The 18,696-nt window shown below is 38.5% G+C and overlaps 1 protein-coding gene across 2 annotated transcripts in view; it reads left to right on the top strand.

Moving 5' to 3' along the window:
- The first annotated feature begins 840 nt into the window (after nt 1-840).
- The window catches only part of FRS2 (fibroblast growth factor receptor substrate 2), a 113,200-nt gene continuing 95,344 nt past the window's right edge, over nt 841-18,696 (top strand). For both annotated transcript variants that reach the window (XM_039245635.1, XM_039245634.1), the window contains exon 1: nt 841-965. The gene's annotated coding sequence lies outside the window, so the exon portion shown is untranslated. The remainder of the gene's footprint in view (nt 966-18,696) is intronic.

Below are 18,696 nucleotides of genomic sequence, written 5' to 3'. Positions count from 1 at the left end.
TGACTGCCAGCTCAGAGCCTGGAGCCTGTTTCAGTCTGTGACTCCCTCTCTCTCTGACCCTCCCCTGCTCACGCTGTCTCTCTCTCTCCTAGAAATAAATAAAACATAAGAAAAAAAAAGTAAAAAAAAAAAAGTAAAATAACAGGATCCAGGCAAGAAGATTCGAGTCTCCCAGCTCTTGGGTTCTGTTCAAATACCAAGTAATGCTGAAATAAAGGAATATGATTTGCCTCCTGTCCTTAAAGAACGTAAAAATCTTGTTTTAGGGGTAGATGAGGTTTATATACACAAGTTAAAATCAAGAGCCACTGTTTGTGGTATTGGGTTTGATCGGCTCTCTCCCCTGCAAGAAGTAGATAATAATAGTAAGGGGCTTGGGGATGATTAACTGAATAAAGCATCCGAAGCGCGTAATACAGTGCTTGCCGCGAAGTAAGCGTACAAAAAATGTTACCTATCATTATTTTTAAAGGAGGCGGACTGGAGTGGAGAAAATACTGGAGAGTCGGGAGGCTGGTTGTGTACGCTAGACCCTCGCACTCAAATTCCCCGATCCTCGGTTTCATGGTCTGGAAAATTAGGTGGCTGGAGTGGAATAACTGGAAGAGCAGTAAGGGACGGAACCAGAGCCTGGAGATCCAAGAGGCCTCGGGGCAGAAAGGGTTAGTGACGAGTCTGGGGGCGGCTTTACGGCGCGAGGCGGGAGAGGCCACGCCCCGTCCCGCCCCGCCCCGCCCCGCCCGGGAGGCCCTGGCAGCGCCTGCCCGCTAGCAGTTCCGGTGCCAAAACCCTTCCCTCCCCCGCTCCCCCGGAAGTGCTTTTCCAAGGTTCGGGCCGGAGAGAGGCCTGTTAGGCACAGCTGCTGTGGCTCGATCGGCTCCGCGTAAGGGCCACTGCCCGGGTCGGAGCTCGGGGGTCCGCGGCCGCCGACCCGCTCCTGCTCCCTCCCAACGTCCAGGCCGACGGTGAGTGGCCGGGGGAGCACACCCGGATCACTGCGGGCCGCGTCAGGGCTTGTGCTCTCGGGCCCCCACTGCCCGCTCTACGCTGCGGGCTCGGCTGTCGGGGTTCAGGGAAGGGGCTTGTAGACCGCCGACGTTTCGCCCGGTCCGCCGGGCGGCGAGGAGCGGGCGGCGGGGCCTCGGGGTAGGCGGGGCGGAGCCGAGGAGGGGGTTCCTGGAGCTGTTGCAGCCGTTGGGACTTCAGAGTGGGGATGGGCTGGGCCTCTGTCCATCCGACCTCCTCATTTTGGCTCCCCCAAATCTTCGCGCTGCATTTCAGATTTGGTTTTCTGGGTCGACCTGGAGCTGGGAACCTGGACACCAGATTCAGTCTTGGTTCCAGTTCCCGACATTTGCATCCTCTGGCTCTGTCCTCGGGTCAGTAATCAGCCTGGGTCCCAGAGGTGTCGTCTCCTCGGTCCCGGGGCTGGGCGATGCCTCTGTAGATGCGGATGATCTTTTGCAAAGCTTTTCGTCTAGACCCGCCTAGGGGTTGCCCGGGATCGATTTGGACTGCTCTCAGGACCGGTTCTGGATAGGTAGGTCAGTGTGGCACCAGCGTGTCTCCCATGATCTTTACTCACTGGAAAGCTTGCTCCCGCTGTTGTTGAAGTCACTTAGAAAAACAACTTGCTTGAGCAAAGTCAGTAGTTAAGATAAGTTCCCTTTTTTTCCTTGCAGACTTAAGGATGCTGTTCTCTAGTAGGCACTCCTAATTCTTGGGGCCATCTGAAGTCACAGTTGAACGATGAGTTTAGTCTGCGGTTATTGCACGAATTAATTGCAAAGGGTTGGAGAATTCTTGTATCCCCTCTTCCCCGAAGTTTGTATGCCTTCATATTTGGAACTGTCATTTTCCTTAACCATCAAAGAAAATTTTTTTCTCAGTAACTCCGTCGAGGTTCCCTATACTGTTACAAATGTGCTGCATTGCAGAGGGTGCACACAGGTGGGCAGAGGGGTTTCCAGTGTGTGTGTGTTTTTAACCTATTTGAAGTGTTTACCTCCGACAAATTGAGAATTTCCTAGAGGAGAAAGTGATGCAGGTAGTTTTCTTCTTCTTCTTTTTTTTTTTTAGGAACAGGTTTTAGAGAATAAATTGCTGGAAGGTTTGTAGGAGATAAGGGTTTTCCACATTTAATAGTGATTTTTAAATTATCACAAGAGAATGTGGTTACTGCCGGTAATGGCTCTCTGCAGATGACCACTGGTTTTGCAACGCAAGTATACACAAAACCATCTTTGTGAAAACCTGTGACCCTTTCCTGCACTTCTCATCTTGTGCTTATATTACGACTTATACTGTGGTCTTTTGGGTACTTACCTCATTCTCCTCCCACTACTGGAAGGGAAGGTAATATCACGAATTAGGGAAAGTAGACTGAAGTGATAAGTTCAGTGAGCTCTCCTGTGTGCAAGAACGTTTTAGTGTTGTTGATTTTCGGGCAAAGCGTGGCTGATTTTTTAAAAATGGTTTCTTTTATTTCTTTATTGATTGTGGTCAAAGGGTGGGTGATGTTTTGAAGTTTCTGGAAAAAATTGTATAAGGAAGATTAGTTGCCCGAGTTTTAGATTTAGATAGGAACTCTAGATTCTTAGTCGCTTGAAGTACTTAATTGTTTGGAGCTTATGGTTGGAATATTGGAATGGAGAAAATCTGCAAAAGGAGTCAAGCTAGACATGATTATGGATCCACACTGAGATTATGGTAGCTAATGTGTTTAGAAGGGAAGTATTTAAAGAATTGTTAAGAGCAGAAAAAGGTAATTGGGGAATTTCAGGTGCCCTTAGGCACTGTAAATTTTATTATGTTCAAGTTCATTCAGTAGATATTAAACATTTACATTTTACATTTTATTGTATTATTCAAGTCAATTCAGTGGATACTGAACTTTTGCTGTTAGGCATCAAGCTATGTTAGGCAACCACGTAGGAACAAATAAAGATATAGCCCAAACCATTAAAATTCATGTTTTGGCAATAATTTCCTAACGTGTGTCAGAAATCATGAAGAGGTGAATTGAATTGTTAGGCATATTAAATTTTTCTTCTATTTGGAGGTGGGTGTTGCGTGTTTCATGAAAAGTACTGTTAGGCCTTATAGGATACAAAGATTAAATTTTTGGTCTTTCGGAATTTGAAGGGAATGTAAGCTTATCTGCATAAAAATATGTAAGTACTTACTGTGTGAGTGGTTTGACCCTAAGTTTGGAATTCTATGAAAGGAAAATGGGTTCATTTTTAATTGGAGTGATCAGCTAAAAAGTGGGAAGTGTGGAAGTAAATACTGCTTATGAAGGTAGCTCTGAAGCTGTTGAATACTTAGCCTTATGCTGAATGCTAGTTGATTTACAGATTTACATACATTTTCTAAGCTTCACAACAGCATATAAGCATCTTTCTTAACAACACAGCAATGCTCAAATATATTAAGTGGCTGAGCCTCCGTTTGAATCCAGGTCTGCCTGGTGCCAAAGCCTCTGCATTTCCACTGTATCATGCCACCTCCCAGTAAACTGGTAACCCGTTTTCACTGTTGCAGAGGGTAAGACTTTGCTGGGACAGAAATTTAGGGGTTAGGAGTAGGTGGATGAAGAAGGCTTTTTAAATAAAGGGAGTGATGTAAGCACAAGTGTGGAGGTGGGAAAGTCCATTGTATACACAGAGAAAAGTTAGTGGACAGATTGCTTAGAATAAAGGGTTGATTTTTGTAAATAAGAGATGAGGTTTGAGATTTTAATTGGGGCTGAATTGCGGAACATATTTAAATGCTGTAGTTAGGAGTTAATGAGAAACTGCTAGGTCTGACAGCGTCGTATGTAAAATGATTGGTTGTAGAAAGCTCACTCTCAGTACAGTATACATACTGGGCAAAGGCAGTGGCATTGAGATGGGGTGGGTGGGGGAGGAATTGTTGGGGGAAGGTTTGGAGGAACTGGAAGTTGAAAATTATACTCATTTTAAGTATGGGTGATGGTGATGGTACTATTATTAGAAATAGAGGCAAGGAGGTGCATCGTGAGATCAGTTTTGAATATGTTGAGTTTTTTATGTACTTGCAAAACACTGGAAATTCCCAAAGGCTTTTGGAAATGTGGGTTTGTAGTTCATGAGAGAGGTCAGTGCTAGGCATATATTAAACACGGGTGTAGAGAACAGTACAAATAGATGTACTTGTTGAATCTGTATAAGGAGATGAAAGAGCCGAGGGAGAGTTTATGAGGAAAGAAAGAAATGAACCTTTATTTTAGATGGCATGTTTAAAACAGAAGGAAAAGATAGTCTGTATTGTATTCTGCTCCCTCTCATTGCAGATTCAGAAGGAGTACAAAGAATCTGATCATTGAAAATCCAGTTGGGGAATAAAATTTTCTTGCCATTGCTAGCAAGAATATTATGCTGTCCTTACCCTGTTTCATAGAGGGTGAATTATTCCAGAGTGTTGGGCTTTGGTTACTTAAGAGCTGTTTGGACTTTTCTTTTGGGCATTTGTTGGCAAGTGATATGTGAGGATTTGGAAGCAAATCTCTGATAAGTATTCTGTTTATTTATATGTATGACTTTTAATTTTGGTTTCAATATCAAGAGTCTCTGAATATTCAAAAGTATTTTTTTTTGAGAGGCAGAGACAGAGTGTGAGCAGGGAAGGGCAGAGAGAGGAAGGAGATACAGAATCCCCAAAGCAGGCTCCAGGCTCTGAGCTGTCAGCACAGAACCTGACATGGGGCTCGAACCCATGAACGTGAGTGAGATCGTGACCTGAGCTGAAGTTGGAGGCTCAACTGATTGAGCCACTCAGGTGCCCCTAATTATGTATTTTTCTTCCAACTCTCTTTCTTATAAGTACTTTTGATTAACACAAGCAGTTTTGTCTTTAATGTTCTGGTTGTCCTAGAGGGATGGAATGAGATACTTTTATCCATCATGTCATGATGGATATATAAAAACTGTGTATTTGTATTTGGGAACTATTTAAGTACTAAAGATTTATAGACTGTCCTGTAGTTTTCTGTTTAGATATTTAAATATGGGGAAGTTGTGTATTAATGTGTAAAAGATTGTAATAGTTTGCAGAATGAGGCTTAGAGTTGTAACTTTTTGAGGACCAGTTTATTATTTTTAAGCCTGGAAATGCTAATTTCCCTCTTGAGAATGAATGTATTCCTTTATAGTTTATTGTCAAGTTGGTTTGTATTCCTTTTGTTTTTGACGAATATGTTTTTTACCATGTCAGGCACTTGGGAATGTCCTAAGAATCCTGCGTCAGTGGTGTTGGAGGCAGGGGGCGGTTTGTGTGTGCTTTGTCTGGGCCGGTTGGCTTAGTTGCAGTGAGCCTGGTATTATTGAGGCAAAGGTCAGGAGTTCCATTTAGCTTCAGTCTGATGGCCAGGGAAGTACACCTCGAGCCAGCTGTCTTGGAAATTCCTCAGTTGTCATTGGTCACAGAGGTGACTGGAGTAGGATGGATCTTTATACCACTGAAAGAATATTAGTGGAAACTTAGCATAATGGTTAGTAACTCTGACTCTGGAATTAGACAGACCTGTGTCAAAATTCTTGGTCTGCGACGATGGGAGAGTCCCTAAACCTCTCCAAGCCTCTATTTCCTCATTATTGAATAGGTTAATATTTGGTTTGGGCATGTCCTACCGTTGTTTTCTTTTTCCAAGTGGGAGTTAGCTGCTTAGACCTGTGGTTCCCCACTGCTGGACTGTGGAGAAGTGTCAGTCCGTGAGAGTTCTCATTTGTCTGAAATGAGAATGAGTTAGCTTTCCACAAAGCTAGATCTGTTGGATTTAAAAGACAATATTTTTTTCTAAATGATCTTTTACCATTTCTGATGTAAGCATATTCTTTTCTGAAATAACGGTGGTGGTAATTGGTAGTTATTTTCTTTTTAAATGTTCTTGGCAGAATAAAAGTTGCAACTCTTTGCTGGCCCCCCAGTTTTGTTTGTAAGATTATGGTTCTGTGAAATTTGAAAATCTTGACTTAAACAGAACCAGGGAATTGGGGGAGGTTACTCATCCTGTATATTATACATGGTCACGTTCGGTTTCGGGTACATTCTACCCTTCCATTACCCAATAGGGGCTGTACTGTGATTCTCACCACCGCTGAATTTAATGTGAAGTTTTACATGAAGACTTTCAAGGAGCAGTTCAGATTATTTTCAGTTCCGACAAGTTGCTTCAAATTATTTAAGGCTGTATTTCTCAACTAGAGTTTCGAGAGGAAGCTGGTAAGCGATGGGGGCTGTCTGGGGGTGCTGCTCTAAGTCATTACTCTGTTGATTAGCCAACAAAATAAATAACTAGCCTTTGACATAGTGAAGTAGTAGAAATTGGCTTTCCTTTTCACCTCTTCTGCAGGGAAGATCTTTGAAGCTAGAGTAAGAAAAGCTTTTTTAATATAGCAAGTAAACCTTGTACAAATATCAGTATTCAAAATGCTTTCTAGAGAAAGAATAGTTCAGCAATTTGCATAATGGGTTATGTAAGTGGAGCCACACAAGTCCTCCTGGGGACACAGATCAATTATTAGCATAAGCGCGATTGAAATTACATTCAGTTGTCTAGATGAGAAGCATTTTTACTCCCTCGTTCACTTAGCATTGGGGGGTGGAAAACTTAAGGTGCAGACCTCGCCTAAATGACTGTTAAATTAAGGCTTGACATTTGTTTCCTTTAGTGTTTTTGGATAGGTAATTTTAAGAACTGGGAGTGCTATAGAAATACTGAATGTATGTTAGAATGCCTAAAGCAAAATGTTCAGGTTAAGTTGAAATAGCTTAGGCCCTCTGTCTTTTAATTTTAAAGGAAACTGGAGGTTTGTTGCTTTAGATATTAAGGGTGTTAATTGTTCTGTAGAGTTTTGTCGATATCATTGTTTCTGGTAAAGAAAGGACTCCTATAGAATTCACTTATTTTAACAATGTTTACATTTTTCCTCGGAAATATTCCTGATGGCAGAAATGAATGGTATGCTCAGAAGTCTGGAGAGGTGGCCCAAAGAGTCCTGCTCTAGGTAGAAAACTTCATGATTCCTATAGGGTTTTATTTATAAAAATTCACATGAATTTCACATTTTGTTATTTTATGTAGATGTAAACAGTGTTTTTTAATGCACTGTTGGCTAAAATTGGTGCCCCCAAGAAGGAGCGATATGCTCATCCTCTGAATGTTCATATCCGTATGACATGGCTTGTATTCCAGTTTAGTAGTAGCAACGGTGCTTAACTATTTAACTTTGGCTCATAAAAAGAAAATGCTTTGCTTAATGGTTTGTTTGTTTGTTTGTTTGTTTTTTATTTCTAGGAGAGAGAGAGAGAGACAGCGTGAGCAGGGGAGGGTCAGAGAGAGAGGGAGACACAGATTCTGAAGCAGGCTCCAGGCTCTGAGCTGGCAGTCAGCACAGAGCCCGACGTGGGGCTCGAACCCACAAACCGCGAGATCATGACCCAAGCGAAAGTCGGACGCTTAACCAACTAAGCCACCCAGGCGCCCCCAAACATCAAACAATTTTGAATACTACTAAGGAGCTATAGTTTCATAGAAATAAAATGACTTTAAAAGGAGATTTAATCAGTTTTAAGATGTTCTTTTATATTTGAAGATTATTCAGTTTTATTTCTAGTGCTGTAAGAAATATCGCAGCTGTGTCTAATTGAACTTTCTATAATGATGGAAATGTTCTATATCTGTGCTATTCAAAAAATTTTTAAGTGTTTTATTTATTTCTGAGAGAGAGAGACAGAGAGACAGCGTGAGTAGGGGAGGGTCAGAGAGAGAGGGAGATACAGAATCTGAAATAGGCTCCAGGTTCTGAGCTAGCTGTCAGCACAGAGCCCAACCCGGGGCGCGAACTCATGAACCAAACCGTGAGATCATGACCTGAGCTGAAGTCGGACGCTTAACCCACTGAGCCACCCTGCCACCCCTGTGTCTGTGCTGTTCAATAGAGTGGCCCTTATATGGCTACCTAGCACTTAAAATGTGTCTAGTTTTACAGATTAACTGACTTTTAAGTTTTATTTAATTTTAGTTTAAATGCAAATGGCCTCACTTGTGGTTAGTGACTACTGTATTAATGCTGCTTTCAAGGGTTAGGAAGATGAGGCCACTCCTCAGCTCAGTTATAAGCGAAGATTAGGCCCTTCCTTGGTAAGTATTTCTTAAATAAAATAATGAATATTTTTATTGTTTCACTTTTTTTTTTTTAATTTGAGAGAGAGAGAGGGTGCGAGTGAGTGGGGGGAAGGGCAAAGGGAGAGGGAAAGAGAATCCTAAGCTGGCTCTATCCTACAATTTTGGGATCCTCACCTGAGCTGAAATCAAGAGTTTGGATGCTCAACTGGCTGAGCCACCCATGCACCCCCATTGTTTCAGTTTCTAAGACCAAAGCTTGTGAAGTATTCTAGATTTTTAGAGAGTAATCACTAGTCTTGATTATTTTCTTCTGTGTTAATTTTTTTTTTTTTTTTTACAAATAGTTTATTGTCAAGTTGGTTTCCATATAACACTCAGTGCTTATCCCCGCAAGTGCCCCCCTCCATCCCTACCTCCCCCCTCCCCCCCCACCCATGAGTCCTCAGTTTGTTCTCAGCGTTCAAGAGTCTCTCATGGTTTGCCTCTTCTGTGTTAATTTTTAAATTTGACTTTTATTACAAAAGCATACAGTGTACTGAATGTACAATTTAAGTAATTATAAAATGAACTACCACTAACTAGCTTGAAAAACAGAACATTGCTAGTATCTTTGGAGTCCCTTTATACTTCTCACCATTCGTGTTCTCTGTCACGCTTCCTAAGTAACCACCATCTAAATTTTGTGTTAATCATTCCCTTTTCCTTTTTATTTTAATGAATTTAAAAAAAATTCATTTCCCTTTTTCCAGTTTGGAGGTAAAACTTTATGTAGTTTTCCTTTATTTTAGTCTTTCCTTAATCCTAACAAATTAGATATTATTATTGTTTTAAACACTGTTGCTTTAATTTGCTTCTGTATTTACAAGTATCTTTGCTCATCATTTCCATTTGCATCTCAGACCTCTTGTCTGGGATCTAAGATCATTGTCTCTATGCCTGAAATATATCCTTTAGAATTTTCCTTAGCGAGGGTCTGTTGTTGGAAAACATTTCATTTGTTTGAAAATATATCTAAGTCTCATTCCTGAAGATGGGTTTTTCTGACTATGCATTCTATGTTAGCAGTCTGCATTCTTTGTTCATTATAGATCTTATTCCATTCTCTTTTGGCATCTATTGCTGTTGAAAAGTCTGTAATCCATCTAATTGTCATTCTTTTATAGATATCTGTTGTTTTATTATAGCTATATTTAGAATCTGTTTTCCACACCTTATTTGGGTATGTCTAGAAATTTATTTCTTTTTATTTTTCATGCTTGGAATTCACCAGGCCATGGATCTGAGGATTGGTGTCTTTCTTTCTTTCTTTCTTTTTTTTTTAAAATTTTTTAACGTTTTTTTAATTTATTTCTGAGAGGGAGAGAGAGAGAGACAGCGTGAGAATGGAAGGGTCAGAGAGAAAGGGAGACACAGAATCCAAAACAGGCTCCAGGCTCTGAGCTGGCAGCACAGGGCACGACGCGGGGCTTGAACCCAGGAACCGTGAGATCATGATCTGAGCTGAAGTCGGCAGACCAACCGACTGAACCACCCAGACACCCCAGGATTGGTGTCTTTCAAAAATTTTGGAGAACTTTTGGCCATTTTCTTCTCAAAACTTATTTTCCGTAATTTTTAATCTGGAACTTGTGTTGAAATATACTCGGTCTTCTTACTCTACCCTCTATGCCTCTTAACCTTAATATAAAACCTATAATTTTTTATATTTCATATTTTCCATTCTTTATCTTTCTGTGTTGTGTTCTGGATAATTAGATCCTTTCTTCGAGTTGGCTAATTCTTGCTTCAGCCGTGTCCAACCAGTTTATTTTTTCACGATAACTATTATATTAATTTTTATAGTAAAATATACTTACCACTTTAAACTTCTATTTTATTTTTTTAAAGTTTATTTATTTATTTTGAGAGACAGAGACAGCACAAGTTGTGGAGGGACAGAGTGAGGGAGAGAGAGAATCCTAAGCAGTCTCCACACTGACATTGTGGAGCCTAAGCTGCGGCTCCAACTCATGAAACTGTGAGATCATGATCTGAACCGAAACCAAGAATTGGACACCTAACCCTTTAAGCCACCAAGGTGCCCCTAACCTGTTGAAAAGTGTTAGTCTGTGATGTAAAGTACATTCATTAACACCATTGTCCATCTCCAGAACTTTTTTTTATCATTCAAACTGAAATCTGAAATAATCAGAAATAGTAATTTCTGATTCTCCCCTTTTACTAGCCCCTGGCAAGAGCTATTTTACTTACTCTTTCTATGAATTTGGCTATTCTGGTACCTCATATAAGTGGATCATATAATATTTGTACATTTGTGTCTGGCTTACTCACCTAACATGATGTATTCAAGGTTCATCCCTGTTGTATGCTAATTGAGTTTTAAAATATTTTATTTACTATATTTTTTCATGTTTAGAAGTTTCATTTAGTTCCTTCTTAAGACTGCTTTATCTTTATTATTTTTGGGTAGTCTACTTTTTCTTGGCCATGTTCTTAAACTTATTTTTTAAAAACCTATTAAATATATTTATTTTATATTTTGTCTCTGATAATTTTGATGTTTGAAGTCTTTGCATACGATTCTGCTGTTTGTTTTGCTGTATTAATTTTACGGAGTGATTTTTAATACTACTTTAAAATTGTGTACGTTAGGGGTACCTGGATGGCTCAGTTGGTTAAGTATCCGACTCGACTCAGGTCGTGATCTCGTGCTTTATGGGTTCGAGCCCCACGAAGGGCTCTGCGCTGACCTCTTGGAGCCTGGAACCTGCTTTGGATTCTGTGTTTCTGTCTCTCTCTGCCCCTCCTCTGCTTGTGCTCTGTCTCTCTCAGTCTTTCAAAAATAAATAAACATTAAAAAAAATAAGTAAAGTAAAATTGTGTAGCTTAGAGCTTATAAGTAAAACCCTGGTTGTTTCTTAAATTTTGGTCAAGATGTTGTTTGGTTTCTTTACTGTATAGTTACTTTTTTTTTTTTTTTCGTTTGCAACTAATAAGCAACCTGCAGGGAGGTAACCTGATGTTTTATTTTTTCTTAATGAAAAACTAAGTGCAGTAATATACCTTACATTTGTATAGTGCTTTCTAGTTTGCCAGGGATTTTTATATTTTATGATTTTATTTTATAGTTCTGCAAACTAAGACTTAGAAACATAGCTAATACAAGGTAGCATTGGAATTTAAACCCTGGCTTACTTAAGATTCCTTTTACTAGCAACACTTGCTTTTTAAGATTTTTAAGTCTAAATAGACTGTGAACTTGGGGCATGGTCTGTGTCTTGTACACTGTCAGTACCTTGACCTTTTCTGAATGAATAAATAAAATAGACATATATTGCTATATGACAAGTGTCTTATAGTACTGTTGTAATCGTGTTTTTATGTATTTTATGTTTATATATACATGTAGATATAATGTATAATTACCATATAATTATATACATGTGATTGTTGAGAGCTTAGAGCTTATGTTTTTGATGCTTTACATTAAGTCCAGCTAAGATTTTTGGATCAAAAAGTTGATGGATTTGCATATAGCAAAGAAAATTTGGTTTACTTGAAAATACTAAGTGATTGAAAGGGTGTGTGGGTGGCTCATTCCATTAAGTGTCCAACTGTAGATTGAAGCTCAGGTCATGATCTCACAGTTCTTGAGTTCACGCCCACAGCACAGAGCCTGCTTGGGATTCTCTCCCTCTCTCTCTCTCCTCCCCTACTCACTTGCTCCCTCCATCTCTGTCTCTCAAAATAAATAAATAAATAAATAGATAAAATATTAGGAAAAAACATTAGATGATGAAGGTGGGTGAGGCAGATTTTCTGATACTCGTTTAGTTCTTTTTCTAGTTAGTTATTAAACGATTCTTTAGGATTTGGTAATCAGAGGAAATGACTCAAGGTTTTTTCCTTTCCTTCCCTAAGGTCAGTTTGCATTGATAAACTAGGATGTCATGTTGGTTAGTGTAATCTTTTGACCTGGTGAATTGGTAGAAGCTGGATCCAGTGCAAATTCATGCCTTTTTTTTTTTTCTAATCCTACCTTCTATCTCCCATTCTCAGTTAAAGCTGGAAGGACTTAGGCATTATTGAATCTTGGCTAGAACATGAATTCATTCAGTGAATGACTTAGTCAGTAAATAGTTATTGGGAGACTAGTAAGTATTAAGAACCATGCAAGGCATTGAGGTTGAAATGAAGAATTAAGATGGATATGGTTGGGGCGCCTGGGTGGCTTAGTCGGCTAAGCCTCCGACTTTCGCTTGGGTCATGATCTCGCGGTTCGTGGGTTCGAGCCCCGCGTCGGGCTCTGTGCTGACTGCCAGCTCGGAGCCTGGAGCCTGTTTCAGTCTGTGACTCCCTCTCTCTCTGGCCCTCCCCTGCTCACGCTGTCTCTCTCTCTCTCCTAGAAATAAATAAAACATTAAAAAAAAAAAATTAAAAAAAAAAAAGATGGATATGGTTGCTATCATGTAGCACAATTTAGGAGTCATGAATTATTTATATCCTTTGTATTAGTCACTTAATATATTTAAAGTTGAATATATGTAAGAAAATTTTATTTATAGCTGTTGAAACTTTTCTGACAAGGGAGAAAATTCTGAGAACTGTTGCTAAATGGAATATGTAAGTATAGGGTTTGAGATTCAGAACTATTCAGTTAAGCATATTCTGAAAATTGACTGATACTTTCATTTAAATTGAAGGCTTTTATTAAAGCCTGACTTAAGTAAGTTATGGTTCGATCTCAAGTCTGCTATTTGCCTCATGTGTGGTTTTGTGAATAGTTAGTAGGCAATAGTGTCTTGAAAGTTATATATTTTTACAAAAAAAAAAAAAGTTATGTATTTCATGGCTCATTTTACATTACTTTATCTCCCACCCTCTCAAAAAAAAAAAAAAAAGCACATAATGTGTATGTAAGCACAGGCATTAAAAAAAAACCCTTATTTTTAGGTTGAGACTCATAGGAAGTTGCAAAAATAGTCATGTCCTATATACTGTTAACTCAGTTTCCCCAGTGGTGACATTTTATATAGCTGTCATACATAAGAGACTCAGGAAGTTGATATTGGTACATTACTGTTGACTACAGTAAAGACCGTATACAGATTTCACTATTTTTTAAATCTTGCATCTCTGTGTATATATGTATGTAGTTCTATACAGTTTTGTCCCACGTATAGTTTTGTGTAACCACTACCATGATCAAGGTTCAGAGCTGTTCCATTACCAGATAACTCCCTAGTGTTACCTCTATATATTCACAGCCCCACTCAATACTAGTTTTGCCATTATGAAAATATTGTGTGAATGAAATAATACAGTATATAGCCTTTTCAGATGCATATTTTAAAAATATATTATGTTTTAATTCCAAAAGTAAAATTAACATTTCAGAAAGGCTGAGCAGTGGAAAAAACATAATTTGAAACCATCCCTCTCATAGTTATCATTTTGGAGTTTTTTACAGCCTTTTTCATAGGATGTTTTATATCATATTTTTAGCAAAAGCTCAATTTTATTTGCTTTTTTTAACTTATATTAAATATTTTCTGTTACCATCATACTTAATTTTCACTGTTATAGGAAATGTTGCAGAACACACCTTTGAGCATATAGAGTTCTTCATATTTTTAGTTATTTCCTTAGGGCAGATCCCAAATGTATGATATTGAGCCAAAGGATATGAAGGTTTATTAGTCTTGAAACATTTGGTCAAATTGCTCCTCAGGAGGATAGTATCACTAGTACTGTTTCACTGTATCCTTGTTAGATTGGATATTAGTATTACTTCCCCGCCATTCTCACTTCCCCCCCCCCCCACACTTAATAAGGTGAAAAAGGTACTTCACTGTTCTAATTTTAGAGCGCATTTCTTTATGTAACATTTTTTTCCTTGAAGAGGAAAATTGATTGTAATGTCAGAATGACATGAGCTTTAAAAAATGTGATTTTGCTTTTAAGTAATTTAGAAAAGCATTTAATATCTCTGTTAGTGTTCAGCAGTTCTGAGCAAGTGGTTGAATCACCAGATCCTTCTTTACCTTACCTGTACCTCCTTAGTTTGCAGGTTTGTTATGTGCAAAATGATTGCCAGTTTCTGCATTACTTCTCTCTGATGTCTGCCATTATCTCTTAGTTACTATCCTCCGTCTGGATCCTTGACCTTTTCCCCTCTTCCTCATCAGAGAGTGACCGCTCCCTCCACTGGTACCACACCAGCACCTCGTTCAGTTCTCCTATGTTCTTGTCAGCTTCAAGTGTAAGGTCATGCTGATATGTTAAGCATTACTGTGATGTTATCCTTATGGCTAAGTGTAATCCTGGCAGACTGTACAGTCTCCTGAGGGCATTCAGTAGTGTTAAACATCTTTACTTTTTTGGTGGCCACCACAGAAGTTGTATGGCTAATAATGTATGGAGTGTATATAATGTACATGAATACAAAAATAACAGCATACAAGGAAATTGTACACCTTTTACTGTTCTGTGTGTTTTGAACGACAGCAGTATTCTTAAGGCAGTAGAGCAGTAGGGTAATAATAAAACCTTTAAAACAGAAGTTTTTAGTTGAATGTTACTAAGTGCCTTGCATTGTGCAAGTACTTTATTTAGTCTTCACAATTTTCCCATAAATTTTGGGAGTATCTAGATAGGAAGACCACATACATGATGTGGAATAGATAATTGAAAAAGTTGGTTAGCAGGGAATCATAAAATGATACCTTATTTATAATTTTAACTCGAATATGCGCTATATTCTTTCACCACTTTTGGGCCTCTACAGTGTCAGTGTATTTCTTTATGGATGGATCCTTTGGTTAGAATTCTGGATTGTTAGGGCACCTGGGTGGCTCAGTCAGTTAAGTGTACGACTTTGGCTCAGGTCATGGTCTTCCAGGTCCGTCTCTGTGCTGACAGCTCAGAGCCTGGAGCCTGCTTCAGATTCTGTCTCTGTCTCTCTCTCTGCTCCTCCCCTGTTTGCACTCTGTCTGTCTGTCTGTCTCTCTCTCAAAAGTAAATAAACATTTTTAAAAAAGAACTGTATTGTCTTTTTAACATAATCCATACCTAGGAGGCATAATCTATTGGATAACATAACAGTATTTCTTTCCTATAGAAGAATTTAAGGCACTTTCTATGGTTTTATGCCTTTTTTCCTTATTCTTTTAAAATTGTTTTATATATACCTAATTCCATAATAACTTTAATAAAAGAATTAGTTTTTGAATCTTTTTGAACTTTTCAACATAATTTTCAGAGAAAACCATCCCTTTCACAGTCATAAATGTCAGAAACAGCTGGCTCTTGTTAAACGTCCAGCTCATTTGGTGAGAACAGAAAGGTGGGGGCATGCTAAGAAAGTGATCTACTTAGAAGTGGTCAGCCTGTGGTGGGCATCAGGGAGTGATTTATGGAGGGATTGGAGGGCTTTATTTCTGTAAGTTACGATAAGGTAAAGGCCTATTAAAAGAGTATTCTTATTTCCATTTGATAGATGAGAAAGCTGAGGCCTCAGAGAGTTGAGTAACATTCCCAAGGTCAGGCAGATAATAAGGGGTAGAGCCCAGGACTTGTACCTAGGGTCTGTATAGATTCAGATACAGCGTATCCTCCTAACTGTGCAGGCGCCAGATGCCTTACAGGTCGTCTGGTTTCCCCATTTCAGTGAGTACTCTTGGGTGGTCTTCAGGTCATGCTTGGGGGTAATGGTTTTACAGTATTTCTACTTTTTGGGTCCTAGCTTTAGTATTTCTTTTGTACTATGTAAAAAATGAATTCTCAGGTGAAAATTAGGCTTAAAATATCTGTTTTATTTGATACTGGATGTGTACATTTGAGAAATATGGCTAAGATCTTGCAGTGTTGTAACAGCTCAAGTAATTGTGAAATTAAACACTGTAAAAGGGAAAACTGGAGCGGAGAACACAGACATAAACTTTTCTCTCCCTTCTGTTAAATTTCCTTCATAGTTTGGGATCTGATCAGTCATCTTTATGCATGTCATTACTTGTTATTTCATGAAGCACCCATTGAGCCATGAGGATTTAAAGAAGAGGATATTTTCTTGTAATTCATGGGTGTCTTTGTGTCCTCGCCAAGAACACATAAGCCTTTTTCTGATAAATGTTTGTCAATATTTAGAGCCGGGTATCTATTTTTAGTTTGCATCTTGCTGTTCTAGAACGGTAAAAAAAAAAAAAAAAAAGTAAAATACTCTTACTTTATTCGTTTTCATATATTGGAATCCAAAAAGTTTTCCCACAAGATAAAATGCAGGTGGTACAAAATAATTCATTGGGTTTTCTCTTTTTATTACTGAAGACTATAGCTACAAGCAGGGTTTCTGATCACTATGAGATAATGGTGTTACCACATTACCGCATTGAGTTTTAATTCCAGCATTCCAAATAGAAATTTGTTTTTTTTTTAGTTGGCATAGAAAGCTGTATTTCAGGTAGTATTTGAGACTATTAGGCTATTTTTAAATCTTGAAAATAGCTTATGGAGCTCTCAGCTTTACTTTAGGTGGTCTTGACTCAAGATAGGAAACCCTTGAAATGAATTTAAATATTTGTGTAGCTGTTGATCCCTGAGTTTGATGTATTATAATTTATATTATGATTAGCAGTAGTCTTTAATTGAGTATATCAAATAGCTCACTCTTGAGCTGTAATAAATGTAAAACATATAGAATAAAAATGAACATAGTCAGTTGGTAATATTCTTGTCCTTTTTTTGGTAAATGTCAAGATATGTAAACTCTACATAATAATGCTGAGGCACTTTTTATCCATCTGTTTTCTTATTATATATATATATATATATATTTTTTTTTTTTAACGTTTATTTATTTTGAGAGAGAGAGGGAGAGAGAGAATACCAGGCAGGCTCCACTGCCAGTGCAGAGCCCAGTGTGGGGCTTGATCTCATGAAGCATGAGATCATGACCTGAGCTGAAATCAAGAGTCAGACGCACAGCCAACTGAGCCACCCAGGCACCCCTACCTGTTGTTTTCTTAAATATGTCTTTATTTCATGAGTTAGTTTGTGGTTTGCAATAGTCTGAATATTTAAATTTGGCAAAGGAACGTATGGATTATTTTTGATATGCTAGCTAGGTAGCATCTTTCATTTACTAGATATATTCTAGACCTCATTAGGCTGGTTGGTTTTGACAAGAAACTTTTGTGCTATTTAGTTTGATTTTTTTCTTCTGTTTTGTTTTAAACAGATCATTAAGTCTAAATTTGGAATGGTACAGAGCAATACAGCTGTGTGCTTAAATGCCAGTCAGTGTTGTTAACAAGAGACCCAATAAAAAGATTTTTTATTTTATAAAAAATAAATATGATCCTCTTCCTAAATATTATCATGTTATATACTGCACTCCCCTTTCAAGATTTTTTTTTTCCTGGTTTTGTAATAGAACGGTCAGATTGTAATAAATGTTTGAAACAGAGGAAGAAGAGGGGATCAGGTTAGTATTAGCTGCTGTTGTGTTAATTGTTCTTTTCATCTAGTATCAAAAATCTTATTAAGTAGCAATATTTAAAAATTAGCTTGAGAAAGAGTTTGAACTTTCAGTTTCTTGAGTTTTACTTACTGAGGGACTGCTGTGTTCAATGTTGCTTGGAATTTAAGAGATAAGGAGAAAAATTCCGTTAAAAATGGTATCTTAAAAGTTTGTTATTTTGGTATTTGAAACTTATTGCCCTATGACTTTGTTGTCCCCCTTCCTCCTATATTTAAAAAAATTTTCTTTCTACATTTATTTCTTTTCTGGGAGACAGAGAGAGGCAGCACAAATAGGGGAGGGGCAGAGAAGGAGGGAGTCACAGAATCTGAAAAGCAGGCTCCAGGCTCTGAGCTGTCAGCACAGAGCTCTACGTGGGGCTCGAACCCATAAACCGTGAGATCATGACCTGAGCTGAACTTGGACACTTAACCGACTGAGCCACCTAAGGCCCCCCACCCTCCCCAAGATATTTTAACTGCCATTTGGAGTCAAATGATTTTGGTACCTAGATTCTTTACTAAATATTTCTGGGGCATGTAGCCATTTGAGAACTAGACCCTAACCAGGGATTCCAGCCAGATAGGTTTTTTGTTGTTGTTTTTCCCTTTTGATGAAGCACAGTTTTTAAAAGTGCTGACAAAATTATATTGCATCCAGTTTTATTTCTGTAATCAAGGTTGCTTTGGGTGAGAGAAATTCTTCATCTCTTTCATCACCTATTACGCTTTGTTTTGACTGGTGCAAAGTTTCCAAAGTTGTGCATCTTTTCACTAAGGAGAAAGTGAGTATATTGGTTATTGGGTAACCTCTAGCAGCCTAGATTCTCAGGCCTAGTTAACACTACCTGCAGATGAGGAGGTACAACTATTTATGTGTCAGAGGATCAGGGACAGTTGTCTAAATTCCTTAAAGAATTTGAACTTCTTAATTTTTAACAAAAGGGCAATGTGTGTACAGATCCACAATTTAAAGGTACAAAAGGGTTTATTGTAAAAAGCAGGTCTCCTATGTCCCTGTCTACCAGGTT

Source organism: Hyaena hyaena, unplaced genomic scaffold (genome assembly GCF_003009895.1).
Source record: "Hyaena hyaena isolate Hyena2069 unplaced genomic scaffold, ASM300989v1 scaffold_262, whole genome shotgun sequence".
NCBI lineage: Eukaryota > Metazoa > Chordata > Mammalia > Carnivora > Hyaenidae > Hyaena > Hyaena hyaena.
Note: the sequence above shows the minus strand (reverse complement) of the source record. Positions and strands in the feature narration are given on the sequence as shown.